Here is a 17,683-nt window from a genome sequence, read left to right on the forward strand (position 1 = left end):
CCAAATAACAGTCTTCCTGCCTGAATAGGGCTCCCTCAGCTTAATACTTAATTACAGAGCTGGTAAACCTGGGAAGACTGAAGGCGGGTGGAACATAAGCCTGAGAACATCAGGGGCTGGTAGGCCTTTGTTGAGAGCATTGTGCTGAGGTGTGCAATGTGGGTGGGTTCCTGTGGGAAGCTGACAGTTTGTGGGAAATACATGTGGGAGGAACTGGGTTAGTAAGACCAGACTTTATAAGCATACATATGTATAATACTCCTTTTGAACTCGCATTTCCCTCCCCATTTTCAAAAAGCAGTTAGTTTAAGGAAAGTATTACAAGGCAAGTCATATTTAGTTTTGCAAGATTTCATATTAACTTTGAACAATTATTTTTGAAAGAATGTCATGGGTGGGAGAGGCTTAGCTCTGAAGGTATGTTGAAGTGTCCAAACACTACAAAGAGAATATTACTTTTATTTATTGTACCGAAGAATGGTTTTTGCAACATTTTAGTGCAGAAAGTACTTCAGATTTCTCCAGTAAGACTCAGCAAAGTACAATAGACCACAGCTGAGTGAAGTGAGCTGGCCAAGGCCGCTCTTTAATGTTTTCTCTGTTGTAAGAAACGTGCTTGTTATGTTAAGAAAATAAGTTCTCATAGGAAATGGAGACTAGGAAAGGAACATGGAGTTGCATATTTGCACACAATCAACAGACACATGGGGCTAGCACTACTGTTAGGTAAAGTGAGGCAGCTACCTTGGGTGACAGATAACTGGGTGTCCAGTTTCATGGGCCCTTCAGGCTTGCAAGCAAAGCAGGCAGTGCCAAGTTGCAAATCCAAGTTGAGCAGATGGTACAGAACCTTGGACAGCTCCAAGGAGCCCTGTGAAGGCAATAAGAAGAGAAGTTGTCTCTGCAGGTAGCGAGAGCCAACTGAAGCCTCATGTTGGCTAACCAAACTTGAAGTGTGGTGCACACACCAGCTGTTTCCATTCTCCTGAGTTGCATACACCAGTTGCCTTTGCTCAATACAGTGGTACCTCTAGTTCCCGAGCCCCATTCACATCTAGAGGTAAACGTATCTAGTGATGGCACGTCTGCACATGCGTGCGTCGCTTTTTGCCACTTCTGCGCATGCGCGTGACGTCATTTTGAGCGTCTGCGCATGCGCAAGCAGCGAAACCTGGAAGTAATGTGCTCCGTTACTTCCGGGTTGCTGCGGAGCACAACTCAAATGTGCTCAACTTGAAGCAAATTTAACCCGAGGTATGACTGTAGGTCACAGATAACGCCATTGGGAAATACTTCTTTCAGAGAGAGGTTGTAGAATAGCACTCGGCCCAAGGCATGTACTTTAGCAGACACAGCACGTGTACATGTGTTTCTCTGCTCACGCAGCATCTACAGCCTCCACCGCTGTAGGTAGAACAAAGTCATCGTGGCTACTAACCTTGATACCCTTATCTTTCAGGATCCTATTTTTAAGCTATCCAGGTTGGTGGCCGTCAAGAGCCCTTGTGGGGTGAATTCCATAGTTTAACTATGTAGTGTATGAAAAACTACCTTCTTTTAGCTGTCCTGAATCTTCCAAAATTTAGTTCAATTGGATGTCTCTGAGTTCTAGTGTTATGAGAGAGGGAGAATGTTTTCTCTCTACCTACTTTCTTCACTCCATGCACGATCTTATATACTGTAGCTTCTATCACGTCTCCTCTTGTGCACCTTTTCCTCTAAACTAAAAAGCTCCAAACATTGCAGCCTTTTCTCACTGGGGATTTCCTCCACCCCCTTGTTTATTTTGGGTGCCCCTTTCCAAACCTTTCCCCAGCTGTCTTATATCCTTTTGCTTCACCCCAGTCAAGTTATACAATACCCAAGACTGGCTATGTTATTAGGGCACCTGAGGCAATGTCTCCCTGGGACGAAAACACCATATGAATAAATTAAATAGCTTAACAATTTGCTGCCTTTTCACAAAATCCCAAATGAGCTACCTGAGGCAACTGCCTCATTCTGCCTAATAGCAGAGCTATCCCTGCCTAAGGTCATCCTATGACCTTGAAATTTTAAACCCAGTTTTCCAGCCAAAGTCCAACATTCAGCCAGCTGCATTGCACACCCTACAATGTAATATTTGGTGCTCTGAATATACTTTCAAAGTTCCTATTGTTGCAGATTTTAAAAAAGCCACCACAATCTCTTCTTTTGTTTTACCCCTTTCTGCTGGTTGCTTGCTGTGTTTTTTGGGTGCTTAATATCAGTATAGACCACTGGTCCATCTAGCCCAGTATTGTTCGTTTGCCTGGCAGCAAGCAACTCTCCAAGCTCTGAGGTAGAGGTCATTTCCAGCCAGTGCTGCCCAAGATCCCCTTAACTGGAGATATCAGTGACTGAACCTGGGATATTCAGCATGCAAAGCATGTGCTCTACCTTATGCTGATGCTACTTCTATTTTTAACATTCTTCTTACCAACTCCAAGCCAGTTGCAGGTTAGAAATCTAAATAAAAAAATAGGACCTGCAACAAAATGTTGACACGCATCCTCCCTCTAGCCAGCCACTCCTCCTGAGCATCTTATTCCACACACTCCATTCACTTTCTCTTTCCTAATTTCTGAAGCTACTGCTCGGTTCTTACTGGGTTAAACCTTGATTTTCTCCTAAGCATGTGGGAACCTATCTCTTGTTTCCCTGTGGTCTCATCTTGGCTACGATTCTGGCAGCCCTCACCACCTGAGTTTGGTATTAGGAGGAGTGGGGCATCCTTCAATATTACACTTTTTAAAACAACAGCAACAGGCATGCGATATTCCCATGTACAGTTTGACATTTGAGCAGCATACACAGAATGCCCTCTGCGGTTGCATTAAATTTTTATTAACACATATTCGGAAAGCCCTGCCTAACAGGCCATGCATAGCTTCATCTAATAAAAACTGCATATAGTGCAACTTTCTTTGTCCTAATTGCTTGGAAGACATACAGACTGATTAGCAAAATGGAAATATAGAAAAACAGAAGGACTGTTGTGCTGAAGTTCAAAAGTGGCTTAGTGGATGGGGTGGAGCTGCTACATTAGCTTCTTGGGAAGTGGGCTGCTGCTGCTTGCCACGGAGAAAGAGGTGAAGGAACAAGGTGGCATGGAGGTCTGCGCTGTGCAAACACACCAGTTGGGCTCTGCTGATGCGTTTGCACTGTGCCAACTTTCCCTCCACCTCTCCCCATCTCTTCTCTCTCCTGGTAAATGTGTAGCTAGCATAGTAGCTCCATGCCACTCAGGAAGCCATTTCCACCTTCTGTTGCCTCAGGCAGCAGATGATGGAGTAGCTGCAATAGCAGCCCCACAGCTATTTCTCCAAGGACCCCTTACCACCATTCCCCTACATTGGAGGACACAGCTCTGCCCGCTACACTGCATGTCATGGACCCCCTAATCTGGCCTGGTGCCTCACTGTATTGGAGGATGCTATGCCATCGTCAATGTCAAAATAAGATTCCACTGCTGGTCCAGTCGGCTTTTGTACATGGAATGTACAAAATGGGAGGGAGCAGCATATTGTCCTTTACCTTGAGCAGCAAAATGTCTTGGGCTAGCCCTAGTGTTAATGACAGGGCACTGAAGAAAACAGGTGGGAGGAGTTGTGGAGGAACTCTTGACACCTCTCCTCACCACCACCTCTAATGTCAAAGGTACAGTGGTACCTCGGGTTAAGTACTTAATTTGTTCCGGAGGTCCGTTCTTAACCTGAAACTGTTCTTAACCTGAAGCACCACTTTAGCTAATGGGGCCTCCCGCTGCTGCTGCACGTTTTCTGTTCTCATCCTGAAGGAAAGTTCTTAACCCGAGGTATTATTTCTGGGTTAGCGGAGTCTGTAACCTGAAGCGTATGTAACCTGAAGCGTATGTAAGGTGAGGTACCACTGTATATTTATACAGCAACATCCAGGGTGGTAGTCAAAGCAAATTTTAGTCAGAGTAGACCCATCAAAATGAATGAACATGGCTAAGTTAGAGCCATTAATTTCAATAGGTCTACTTTGAGTAATTGACTACTACCCAGAGTGTCTGGAGTGGGGTGGGGTGGGGTGGGGAGTAAATTCTACCCATATATCTGAGACAGAATGCTCCTAGAGTGCAGGCTTTCATGTTAGCTACTAGAAAAATTGCAAATGTGTGGATGCAGTGAATTGCTGGCTGTTCCTTCAGTATCTGATTTTAATACATATGTGCTTATTGGTTCTTACACAATATTTCCCACCATCTGGGCAGCATCTGGAAAATCCCCAAAGAGGTAACAAATATTTATTTATCCTCATTTGGAAGTTATTTGCTTGGATTGCTACTCATTTAACCTGGGCTGTTCCAAAGATTCTGTAAATTATTTGTGATTTCTAATTAGCAGATCGCTGTAAAAAGACAGCCCTTGAGCCATATAAATAAAATATCAAACATGAACCACTCTAGTGTAAATGAAAGCTGAATTCTGAACTGAACTTCAAGATGTTTGCTACTCATTGTGTTTTATATGCTTATCAAGAGGGCGTCCTTTGGTTTGTTGTGTTACTGGAGAGCCATAGCTTCCATGGTAATGGCAAGTCTTTGCTCCAGGAGCTGCTTAGATCCTTCCCTAATCTACAAAGCATTTAATGCCATATCTAATTTTAGATGGATGTCCAGTGCTTAATTTGTAAACTGAGAAGTGCCATGGTCCAGATAACTGTTTTGGCAAACTAACTACATTTATAGACCAATTTTTGCTCTGAAGTTCAACTTTGTTGGTTCCACCATCCTTGTTCCATAATGAAGTAGGGAGCCCCCCCCCCTCTTATAAAATGCCAGGATGACATTCAGGGCTTCTTTTGGAGAAAGGGTGGTATATAAAATGAAATAAACACAACCGTTCAGTGGCCAAAAAATGCAAAATGTCTGTTGGGGTGTGTGGCAGGTTTGGAATAGAGGCACGGCTGTCTCACTGTCTGGAACACCGAACAGAAACATTCCATGCTACAACATTTAACAGATCTCACTTGTACTGGTAAAATTTGGTGACAACACCAGTTCCCTGGCTCTCCCACACATCTAAAGTGGAGGCTGGGAATGTGCATTAGACCATAGCCTGGACTTAATTAACAGCCAAGAGTAGAATTTTTTAAATTCCTTGGATTTCAAGATAAAGGAGGAAGGTGCTCCTAGCAGTGCCAGAACACAGTGCCAAATAAATCACGAGAACTTTTATTTTCCCCATTTGTTAGGATGTAGAGAGAAGTCAAAGGCATCTTTTGGAATTGGAAGTAGGGGGTGATCAATTTCAGAAGCAGAGGTTAAACACAGCAAATGATAAATCTTTTCCTTTTCGATGAAGCTCATCTTTCTCAGTGCCAGTCTAAAAGGATGACTGAGTGGATAGGACTTCCGGGGCAGGGGAGTCTTTCTGATCTGGGAATTAAATTATTGTATTTTAAAACAGCCAGCTATTCTCTTGCTTATGATTGGGGAAAGTTCCCTTGTTCAGTGCTATGAGAGTAGCTAGACTGCTCCTTGCCATCTTCCAGCCCAATGTATTTGCTGCCAGAGCAGGTACTGGATGTGAAACAGTGCTGCTTCTGCTGGTGAACAAAGAGAGTCGGTGGCACAGTCTAATCACAGGGCTCTTCCAGATTGCCTGTTTATTGAGCATTCATCTTGATTTAATTGCATAGAAGTTATACATCTTGCTGCCAAACGAGAGTGCTTTTTTAAAACAACAACACATCACACAGAAACACAAAATTTTGCTTATCGTGTGATCTCAATGACTCCCACCTGAATATGGGAACAGCCTCTGTTGAAAAGCATTGTGTAGGTATAGTGAAAAGGTATATGAATGATGTTAAATCTCTTGCCTATTCTGTGTCATATGCAATAGCCACTTGAAACACGCAAGACATCTTTTGATGTTGCTTTCCTCAAGTTACATGTGTGTGACTTTCTCTAGAGCCCTATAAGTGTCTGTCACCTTGAAGGAATGGTACTTTCTTTATACTGCCCTTCATCCGAGGATCGCAGGGCAGTTTCATAGAGCCACCTATGAAAATTCTGTGATTTTTTCTTCCTTATTACCACCTTCAGTAGGCCTAGATAATGACATCTGAAGAGCTTTTTACTTCATAGGACCAAATGGGAAATCTCTCAATAGAATCAAGAATGAAATGTTCTGAATTGAGAGGCCAACCACCTGATTGTTCTTCTTACAAATCAAAGGATAATGTGAGAGAGTGGCAAAATTATGAACACTTCAGATGGCCTTTTTAAAACCCAGATAAGGAGGTTTGCCCTGGAACTTCTCCATGCTCAGAGAAGTCAGGTGAATGTGTGTGAGTGTATACACATGCACACATTCCTCACAAATCGTTTTTTACAACATGATATGAATTTATTTTTAGATAACACATAGTCATATCAGTCAGTCAATGCAAAGGGCAAAAAGAAGAAGGAATCTACTTGGTCCTTTAAAGCAGCAGAATCTTATGGACCATTCCTGCCCTGGAATTATGGCTGCAGGGAGGAATACACTCCCTCAAGTCTACTCATGTCAGGAGAGTTTTGGCACTCTAGCAAAGGAGAGGAAGGTTGGCTCTCAGAAACCAAATGCCCTCCAGCCTTTCTTCAGGTGTGATGACAAAGCCAATGGTCAGGCTACCATGGAGCAGAGATTGAGAACCAGGTGCACTAGGTATATAACCAAGAGATGCAGGCAGCTGTTCAACCCCGACAGCTAATTAAGATTGGCAACAAATTATGTTTTGCAAGGCCTCTGAGGGTTACTAGCATATTCTGTACTGTATTTATATTTTATATTTGCTGTCAAGCCACTTTTTGGAGAAAGTTCTCCAAACGCAGAATATAAATCCCAAAAGTAAATATGAACAAAATGATGCTGTATTATTAATTTAAAAAAAATCACAACCAGCATTGTTAATATTTGGGAAAATAAAATATTCTGTGGAAAGCTGGATTCCCCCTTGTCACATTTCAGCAAGTGGCTGATAACAGGGCTCCAAATTAGCTGTTGCTGAATAAGTCTCTAGCCCTCCATGTCCTTCCTTGGTTGTTAGCACTATTAGGACCACCACCACCCCAACCCACTTTAGGGGAGATTATATGTCCAACCTAAAATCCAGCATTTATTGTCATGAAATCTTTAGGAGTTTTTGCCTCTTATATTATGATTCTTCCCCCATCTCCCTGAAGCAACTGTGTACATTTGAAAATGAAGACCTACTTCTGAGAATAATTGGGACGCATCTACCTTCCCCTCAGAACTTTCTCACGAGTTTCCAGAGAGTTGGACAAATCTGAGCCTTTCCCTGCCATGAAAAGTTAATCACACTTGTACAAATTGTTAGGGAAGTTCCTGCTCTTGGGGTCATGGTGGTCTGGCTTGCATAGCCCAACTAGGGGTGTGGAATAAGGGATGGAGGCTCCTGCCTTTTGGCTCTTGAATCCCAAACCTTTTTTTGTTTGGAGTTACAGAAGGACTACTGATGCCCTTAGATGTAGAAAGCCAGTCCAGTGACAGCTAAACAAGCATCTCTCTTTGAAATCCATGGGCTTTAGGCATTAACTGAGTACTTCGTTTCTGTTGATTTCAGTAAGATTTAATGACAGCTAATTTCAACTGGGTTGTACCCTGGATGTGTTAGCATTTTCTTTGATTGTGTTGGACTTACACTGCAATTCTACACATGTATGTTCAGAAGTAAGTCCCGTTGAGTTCACATATACTTCTAGATAAACGTTTATATGACTGCAGGATTAGTTTCTAAAATTTTAAATGATCAGACAAGAAGTCTCACTTGATGAGTGGTTAAAATGTAAATTATTTTAATGCTTTGGATTTTCCACAAAGGAACTTAATTATTCCAGGCAAATTATTCCAAGTTTTAAACTTAATTTGGGGCACTGTTCTAGTTAATGGAGAACAAAAAGCCAATATCTAAGTCTAACAAATGAATAGCACCAGCTGACAAAATATTTTCTGTGCCCACAGTTACCAAATTTCATATCATTTTCAGAATGCTTTCAAAGATCAAGCAAAAGGAAGGGTGCAGCAGAATATCTCACAGAGTGTTAATTAGGTTCTTATTAGTGAAAAACCCATCCTGCTCTTAAACCACAATTACTCTGAAGTAACCTACATCCACGTACATATGTTGAGGATTGCATAGCTAGTAAAACCATTTCCCCAATTAGCAAGATTTGTATCTTGAGTGTGGATACTCAGGGCAGCCAAATGTAGCAGAATGAGTAAAATTGTAATTGGCAGGTAGCAACATAGTTGCCAGGGACTCTGTGGGAGCTGCTAGCATTGTTGCTATGTTGGCTCTTTTTCTGCTGCTATTATTTGTGCTTTTGATTTCTGATGCCAAGGAGCCCAGAATCCTAACTACATTTCACCAGCATTAGCCCTGGCATAGGGGCGGCCATCTTAGCTGCACCATAGGAACAACCTGTGCATGTGACTTTATCCTGAGGCATGAAAAGATAGTGGCAAGTTACATAGTTGTAGAACACTGCGTATAATTGCATCACAATAGAGCAAATGTATTATATGGATCCTATTCCCCTGGAATTTGTCATTCCAGAATGTAATCAGCAATGTCCCTCATTCTTAGAATCTATTTGTTTCTTCATTAGCTGCTCTTCCGCAGTGCATTAGGTTAGTCATATCCCATATTTTTTATCCCATAGTGTTAACATATCCCATATTTTTTCAAACCATCTGAGACTAGGAGTGCTGCCCAAGAATCCTACTGGCTCAGAAATGGAAACAAGAGGAAATACCGACGGTAGAAGAATGGAGACTGAAGTTGACAGACTATGCAGAACTGGACAGACTAACTGGGAAAATTAGATCTCTTCGAGACCAAAAGTTCATTGAGGACTGGGGAAAATTTTTTGAATACCTGAAAAGAACGTGTGATGTGCAAACAACGCTAGTGGGGTTTCAAGAAGCACTGTGAAAGTTGAGATATATTGTTAGAAAGAAATAGAAGTGGGAAGGAAGTTTAATGGCAATATAAACAGAAGAAATGCGTAACTGAGAGGTAAATATGGATGATTGTCAGAGAAGCTGAAGGAAGTCCAAATAGAATTAAATTTGTGGAAATTTTGATATGATTGTTTATTTGTGTTGGAAAATTAATAAAAAATATTATTAAAAAAAGAGACGAGGAGTGCTGCCACACCCACTCCCATGCTTTAGCTATGTTTGGTTTTGCAGTGGAAAGGATCAGTCATCTTTTTTCATGACTTCTTGTCCCAGTTCAAAATTCTGCCCAGATTTAATTTTAATTTTCAACAAGCATTTCTGGAAAAGCACCTATGGGAACTTTGAGGATCTTATTGAGCAGTACCAGGAAACCAAATAAGGCAAACTTTCTCCATTCTATTCCAACAACCAGAAAAAAGATGGGTTTTGACTGGAGGGAAAGTGGTGGTCTTTATGGAAATCCGTGTGTGTAGGGAGTTGTGTGATTAGCCATAGATCTGTGTTTCAGTAGACTTTCAGTGAATGAAAGAAGGTTCAGATGCAGCATGAGAAAATGTCACAGCTAGTCCAAAGATCTGTGCTGAGTGAGGCTGTAGGGAAATAAAGGATGCCAGCAGAGCATGCTGGTCACCGGAGGATGACATTCCTTCATACTTTGAGGTCCTAGACAAGCAGCCAAGTCTTTAAAGAATCTGAAGCATTCCTACCACCAGGAAGAATGACAAGAAAATATGCACCACTTTGCCCAAAGTCAACGTGGACACACTGGCTCCACCTGCCACTTCCACACTTAACTTAAGCTGCGGAAGAAAGGCTAAGGAAGTAAAGGAAAATCAGTACACTACAAACATGAAACGTAAGTGACACTGGACAAACTTAAGATACAGTGGTACCTCGGGTTAAGTACTTAATTCGTTCCGGAGGTCCGTTCTTAACCTGAAATTGTCCTTAACCTGAAGCACCACTTTAGCTAATGGGGCCCCCTGCTGCCGCCACGCCACCGGAGCACGATTTCTGTTCTCATCCTGAAGCAAAGTTCTTAACCTGAAGCACTATTTCTGGGTTAGCGGAGTCTGTAACCTGAAGCATATGTAACCTGAAGCATATGTAACCCGAGGTACCACTGTAGAGAAGAAAAACAAACATTGTTACAGAACTCAATGCAGTGGTACCTCTGGTTACATACTTAATTCGTTCCGGAGGTCCGTTCTTAACCTGAAACTGTTCTTAACCTGAAGCACCACTTTAGCTAATGGGGCCTCCTGCTGCTGCCGTGCCGCTGCCACATGATTTCTGTTCTCATCCTGGAGCAAAGTTCTTAACCCGAGGTACTATTTCTGGGTTAGCAGAGTCTGTAACCTGAATCGTATGTAACCTGAAGTGTATGTAACTCGAGGTATCACTGTACTATATTCATAGCCTCTTGTAGCTCTGCTTTCTTTAATAAAATGCTCATTTGTGAACTGCTTGTTAGCTAATAACAAAAAATTATTTGAAAGAAACAGAGAGAACAGAACTTGAAGGTATTTTAATGGTTATTTGGCAGGAGGAAGAGAGACTGGTGTTGAAATGGACAGGCAAAAGGAACATGTGGACACAATGTCTCTTCCATTTTGACTGCCCATGCTGTATTACTTCTTAACAGCCCATAGCAGATGGCACGGCAGGGGACAGTGAAGGCTGTGCCACACACCTGACTTCCCTCCAGCTACGTTGCTGGTGCATAGCATATTGGGGAACAGGAAGTACAAGATGGTGGCAAAGTCTCTGTGTTATGAATGGACCAACAGGAGTGCTTAGACTGACTGTGCCAGTGCATTTGCACTGCACCGATCTCACTACCTTCTTGCTCCCTGCCTCCCTTCACCAGGGACTCAGCCAGAGGTAGTTCAGGTGACAGGCAGAGCCCTGCCACACCATCTGATTCTGTTCAGAGCAGATAAATTTGTTGTTGTTGTTGTTGTTCAGTCATTTAGTCGTGTCCAACTCTTCGTGACCCCATGGACCAGAGCACGCCAGGCGCTCCTGTCTTCCACTGCCTCACACAGTTTGGTCAAACTCATGCTAGTAGCTTCAAGAACACTGTCCAACCATCTCGTCCTCTGTCATCCCCTTCTCCTTGTGCCCTCCATCTTTCCCAACATCAGGGTCTTTTCCAGGGAGTCTTCTCTTTTCATGAGTTGGCCAAAGTATTGGAGCCTCAGCTTCATGATCTGTCCTTCCAGTGAGCACTCAGGGCTGATTTCCTTCAGAATGGAGAGGTTTGATCTTCTTGCAGTCCATGGGACTCTCAAGAGTCTCCTCCAGCACCATAATTCAAAAGCATCAATTCTATTAGTTGTATTTAATTTTGGGTTGTTTACTTCCTCTGATCACTAGTCATGAGGTTCCCACATCTCCTGACTTCTACAAAAAGAAAGAAAAAAGAAAAGAAAAAGTAATGTCTGTACTCAACACAAGGAAACTAACATCAAATCAACTGGGGGCTTTTTTGCATGCTGTTTATAGTCTGTTTTGTTTAGTTTTCTATGAGCACTTATTTATCCATATATTAATGAGTGTTTGTCTTTAAAGATGATGCTGTAATTGAAGTGCGCCATAAAGCTATGCAGCAGAACTTCATTATGTCTAGTGTGATCTATTATTAAGCAGTAAAATAAAACTAATCAGTAAATGGGTGTTTACACAACTCCTCACTTAAACTCACAATGGAAAATAATGTAAATAAAAATGCTTTTGACAGTGAATAGGTGCCTTGGGGACAAATACTGGTTATGTTTGTTTATGTTTTTAGTGCCTAAGACTGCGAACTATTTATTCTAGTGGACTGAAGTAAGTGTGACTATTCTGGAGACAAAGGGATGAAGATTACTGTTTAATTATAATGTACAATATTTTAGTGATAGCAATGAAGATACAAACTTCTAGAACATTTCCTGGGAATTAATTAATGACCTAAGAGATGTTAATGGCTGAAAGTAAAACTGAGGGGCATTAACTTCAACTAGGCCATTAAGTCCCCAGAAAATACTTTGTGCAATTTGGAATTTCTTGTCACAGTTTTGGTATTAATGGTATACATCACAATTCAAGCAGTGAGAGCAATTTCCATGGGCTTTCTGAGAAGCAAGATTGTACTCTGAGATTTTAACTGTTTCCCACCTGTGTTAGTATTTCTGGAAATATTGCAGCTTGCAAGTGTCTTGGAGGCCACAATGCAGCAGGGTGTTGGTAATAAAAAGAGAAGTTGATAATAAATCTGAACCTCATCTAAGGGGATCAATAATTGAGAAATTATCTGAGAAACTGACATCTGAGAAACTGACATATTAGCTCAGTTTTCACAATCTACAAAGCTAGCACCTACCTTTAATCGAAAGCTTTTTATATGCTAGTTTCTTCTGTTTTCTCTTTAAGGTAAAGGTAAAGGTACCCCGGCCCGTACGGGCCAGTCTTGCCAGACTCTAGGGTTGTGCGCTCATCTCACTCTATAGGCCGGGAGCCAGCGCTGTCCGCAGACACTTCCGGGTCACGTGGCCAGCGTGACAAGCTGCATCTGGCGAGCCAGCGCAGCACACGGAACGCCGTTTACCTTCCCACTGGTAAGCGGTCCCTATTTATCTACTTGCACCCGGGGGTGCTTTCAAACTGCTAGGTTGGCAGGCGCTGGGACCGAACGACAGGAGCGCACCCCGCCGCGGGGATTCGAACCCCTGACCATGCGATCGGCAAGTCCTAGGCAATGAGGTTTTACCCACAGCGCCACCCGCGTCCCTCTTTAGGGTGACCCAAATTAAGGAGAAAAGGAAGGCACTGGGTTGGGTTTTTGTTTATGTAGTTGCGGGGGAGAAAAACCACACTTATCAATGGTGTATTTGCGGTACCTTCAACATCATTCTTAAAGGTAAAGGAATTCTGTCCTCATTTTCCTATGATCACTCTCTATGATCTGTCTCCGATTCTCTTCTTTTCTTTGAGCCCCTCCAGACTGGCATCGTATTGTGAGCATGATCTCCAATGTTCTTGTCACAATAATAGTGTGTTACTGGTGGATTGGTTCTGCTTTGGTTTGTTCAGCTATGTTTCCCTAATGATACCACATTATTGCTGTGTGGAGGGCTTATAGTGCAACAAATTAAAAAACAACAACACACAAATCACAACATTAATGTTATGAAAAGTAATGGGGTTTTAGCAGGAAGTTACAGGAAATGCACTGAATGGAAATAAAGCAGTGTAATCACCCCAAATGTTCTGGAGGTGCAAGCAGTATTGAAAGCATCATGAGCACAAATTAGTATAAATGTGAAATAACACAACTTGGAGAGCCCATTAAGAACAAGCCCAAACATTCAAACAAAAAGTAATGGCAATGCTGGTGCAATCCACATTAGGCCAGTGCAAGTCCAACTGCCAAGTAGGTGTCAGCCTACCAGCTAAAGACCAATGGCCCTGCTAATGAGAGGGCTGTGCAGCCAAGACGGAAAAGCATATGAGGAAGAGATGTTCATTTCTATATGGGCTGGATCTTTAAACAAAATTAAGACATTAAGTTCTACACCAGTTTGAGGAAGGTGGAACACTTCTAGAGTATGAACTATAAAGCCAGTCTAAATAAATATTAGGAAAGAGAGTCCAGCTACATAAGTCTGGTCTTGGACAGTGTGTGGGAAAGGGTTATTCATCAAGATGAGTAAACAGCGCTCCTTGTACCAGACTGATCTCCTTCCTAGATTTCTTGGAAAATCACACATTATGTGTTGTCTACACTGCAGCTTGCCAGAGCTGACCTGTTTAATGTTAACTTGTAGAGCTTCCCCCAATTTGGCATCTGATGTTCACTTTGGGCAAATGAGAAGTGAACCCCATTTTTGCACAGCTGTAGATTTATCACCTGCCTAAATGGCTGACATTTCTTCCTCCATGCTCTTTACAGTACCTTTGCTGCTTGTATAGCTCTCTCAGATTTAAGAAAATGTAGGGTAATTTTTAATGTCATAGAGGACCGAACTGTCACAGATGCACAGAGGTTTTGTTGCAGGTAATATGCACAATTGTGCCAAGAACATGCACCAAGCAAAGTAACTTCAAAGCTAAACAAGTTAAATGGATACCCGATCAACCATTGTGTCAAGTGGAATGGACAAAGCCAAGCAGGAAGCAAAAACAGCCTGGGCTGTACAATGGCAACCACAGTTGCTGGATGACAATCTGCCTTCATCCCCACATAATCTTGTATCACATCACATTTTAGTGCAGGAGTGGATAGGGCTGCTTTCCCTTATGGGGCTGCAGGTGTAGCCAGAGGCAAAGTTTTTTGGAGTAATGAGTGTCAGTCTTTTCTTTGTCCAGTACGCTACATACCAGCTTACACAAAACCCAAAGGTTTACACACGCACGTCTCTCCTTTAAGGCAAGCAAGAAGCATTTCCTCAGCTCAAGGAAACATTTCCGCCAGGCAGAAGCACTCAAGGATGGCACAGACTGGGGCCAGTGAGGGGCATGGCCTGGAGAAGTGTACTAAGGGCTGGATATGGACTCTCAGGTGTTTTTCAGTTCAGCTGCTGCACATCAACTGTGGCATGAATAAACTCCCAAAGTACCTGTTCCTGTGGTGAATCTATAGCATAGATAATTCTGAGAATGAAAAAGGGCTGTTGTTGTTTTTCCAAAAAGCTGAATTATGTGGAAGACCAAACAAGCACTTGAAGAGTCCGCCAATTCATTATCTGGAAATATGAAAGTTCTCAAGGGCAGAGAAACTGAACAGTATCAATACAAGTTCTGATGACACAGATAGAGGCACCAGACATGCACAAAGTGTTTGTCTCCTTTTGAGCATTTCTTACCCACTTCCCCCTAGACTTAATGGGGTTTGGGGACATCTTTCTGAAACTTTTATATGAATTGCCAACAGGCTTCATTTGTTTAAATATGGTAAAAAGAAATGGCTCATTGCGTGTTCAGACGGAATTTCTCCCCAGACATATACAACAGCTTTTGTATTCTAGCCACAATTAAAATGAAACAACCTGAAATTGCTTGGAAAGAAGGTGTAATCTTTGGCACTGGACACAATTCCTCCAAACACAACAAAATCTATCTCTATCTATCTATCATCTATCTATCATCTATCTATCATCTATCTATCTATCATCTATCTATCTATCTATCTATCATCTATCTATCTATCTATCATCTATCTATCTAATCTATCTACACATACATCTTTGGTAATATTTGCAAAAACCAAGGTTGCTTCAGACTTCTTGAAAAAAAGGAAGGGTAGCATTTCTAGAACATTAGCAATGTTTTCATACTTTGAGTTTTATTTTTAAAAAATAGGTTAAAGACCAATATATATTTACGAATGCCAGTAAACTGTCTATATGAATTCATGTTTGAAATATTCTAACAGGAGCTACTAGTTTTTAATAATTTGCAGCTAACTTCCCCCTCAAATAAGTAACATTTTAATATTGGAATCTAAAGCATGTTTACACAATTATTGTCATTTATGTTGGTGATGTATGTTATATGTACAAGAATATGGGGAAAACATACCCAGTGGGCTGGTAGTGAATTGTGTAGCTTATTTTCTAGTGTAGACTATGAAGCCTTGACTGCAAGACTTTCTGGCTACACAAAGTGATGTGATAAAATTAGCTGAAGGATAACCATAATGCTCACAAGAAAGTGAGTTTGCACAGCAGAGTTGGAGTCATTCAGATATGTTGAAAGCAAAGATGCAATGAAAATGAAGTTGCAGGATGCCATTGTGTGCTATTACTTTATATGTTTTACAAGATGAAATTTTACCTGGAGAAACAAAGACCAGTCCCTTTTATTTCCTATGTTCAGGTTGTGAGGCTGTGTACTTACCGTACATTTAAAGTGCCCTCACCCAAGAATCCTGGGAAATGTATTTTTAAAAGTGTGTTGGGAACTATAGTTCTGTGAAGGGTAAACTACAGTTCTCAGGAGTTTTTCAGGGAAATTATGTACTTGATTGTGCTTTAAATGTATGGTATGTATGCAGCCAAAGAGTTACTGCTTAATGTGGCCTGAATGATGCCATCCACACAAAGGAGGGATGTATCAGCAAGCTTAAGGAAACTGCAAGGTGCAGAAGTACAGAAACTAGGGGAAATTCTCCAAAGTATGTGTGCAGAAGGGGACTGCCAAAGCAAACCAAGGAGGACTGAGCATCTTCGATGACCAAAAAATACTCACTGAACATTGGGGGCAAGGTAGAAAAAAGAGTGAAGGAAAATGGAATAGAGTGGCTGAAATTCTCAACAGCAGCAGGACTTGCTTCGTAAAGAGACATTCTATTGCAGGGCCCACTTGTTTGTTTCTTAAAAAATGATTATAATCAGAATTTCATTTTGTCAATTGAAATTCACTTTACCAGATATGGATTGCACACTTTAGTGCAAAATACTAGAGGAAAACACCAGAGTCCCAACCATACAGTATTTTTTCTCTATTTGTGTGTTTATAGTTTTTACTTACTCAAGGCAAGCAGGAATACCTTGCCTATTTTTATGCTGTGAGAAGCTTCATACTTTGAGGTTTTTTTAAAAAATCAAAAGTTAGCTAGATCCGATTTCCTCCCCTCCTCCACTGTGTAAAAGCTACTGTCCCCAAATTGTTTAGCCTCAGTGATGTGCTGTAGAATAGTTTGTAACCTCAACAGAAAACTTTGGTTTCACCAAAATTAATAGCCCAAATGACCAGTTGTTGTTTTTATGCCAGCCTGGATTTAATGCATTTGATGTTCCTAAAATTCAAATATGCATTCTCAGATCAAGCATCAGATAAGCACAATTAATTTCACCGTGGACTAAGTTTTGTATATCTCCAAGACTGGAAAGATTAGATGAACAATTAGTGGAACTTGCTTAAAAGAGCCCTTTTGCCTGCCGCACCAGTAACCAGGATGTATAGGACTGCAATGGAGAAGCTAGGTACTTCTTTTTAGAGTTAGCCCTATTCAAGGCTATATTGCTAACCAGACTTGTCAGGACTCAGGGCACACTTACTGGGTGTGTGTGTGTGTGTGTGTGTGTGTGGAGAAGACCCCACTGGGCACAGCGCAGACATTTCTTATCTCAGTAGATATGAATCAGATTGTGCTGCAAATCCACTGAAATCACTGGAATTCACTCCGGTGTACACATGCTCTGAGCAGAACGCCGGTGCCAGTGCCTTCAGGGGACTAAAACACTTAAGACCCCAGTTCCAAACACAAACCCCTCTGACGTGGGCGGCCAGGTGTTGAGATTTACTCCCACCAGGTGAGGGGGAGTGATGGTCATTTTATCCGCACCCTGATCCTGTCCTACGTGAGACAAAAGGGACACCTTTCAAGGTAAGCAAGTTTCGATTCTGACGTAGGCAGACAAAACTATTTAAAATCCAAGCACTTCCGCTCATTGCACTCCTCCATGTAGACCTAGATGCGCCTGCCTCGGCTGTGCAACGGATTTGTGACCGCAGCAAAGGAGAGCGCGCTCTTATCTCCTAGCGCGCGGCTCGACTTCCCGTCGCCTCCTCTCTCCTTTCTTCCACGGTGGGGGCAGCTTGAAGTTTACCCGCCGGCGGCCCTTTCGGGGGCGGCGGGAAAGTGTGCAGGCGCGTGTGCGCGCGCGCCGTGGAAG

The sequence above is a fragment of the Podarcis muralis genome, chromosome 4 (genome assembly GCF_964188315.1).
Source record: "Podarcis muralis chromosome 4, rPodMur119.hap1.1, whole genome shotgun sequence".
Classification (NCBI taxonomy): domain Eukaryota; kingdom Metazoa; phylum Chordata; class Lepidosauria; order Squamata; family Lacertidae; genus Podarcis; species Podarcis muralis.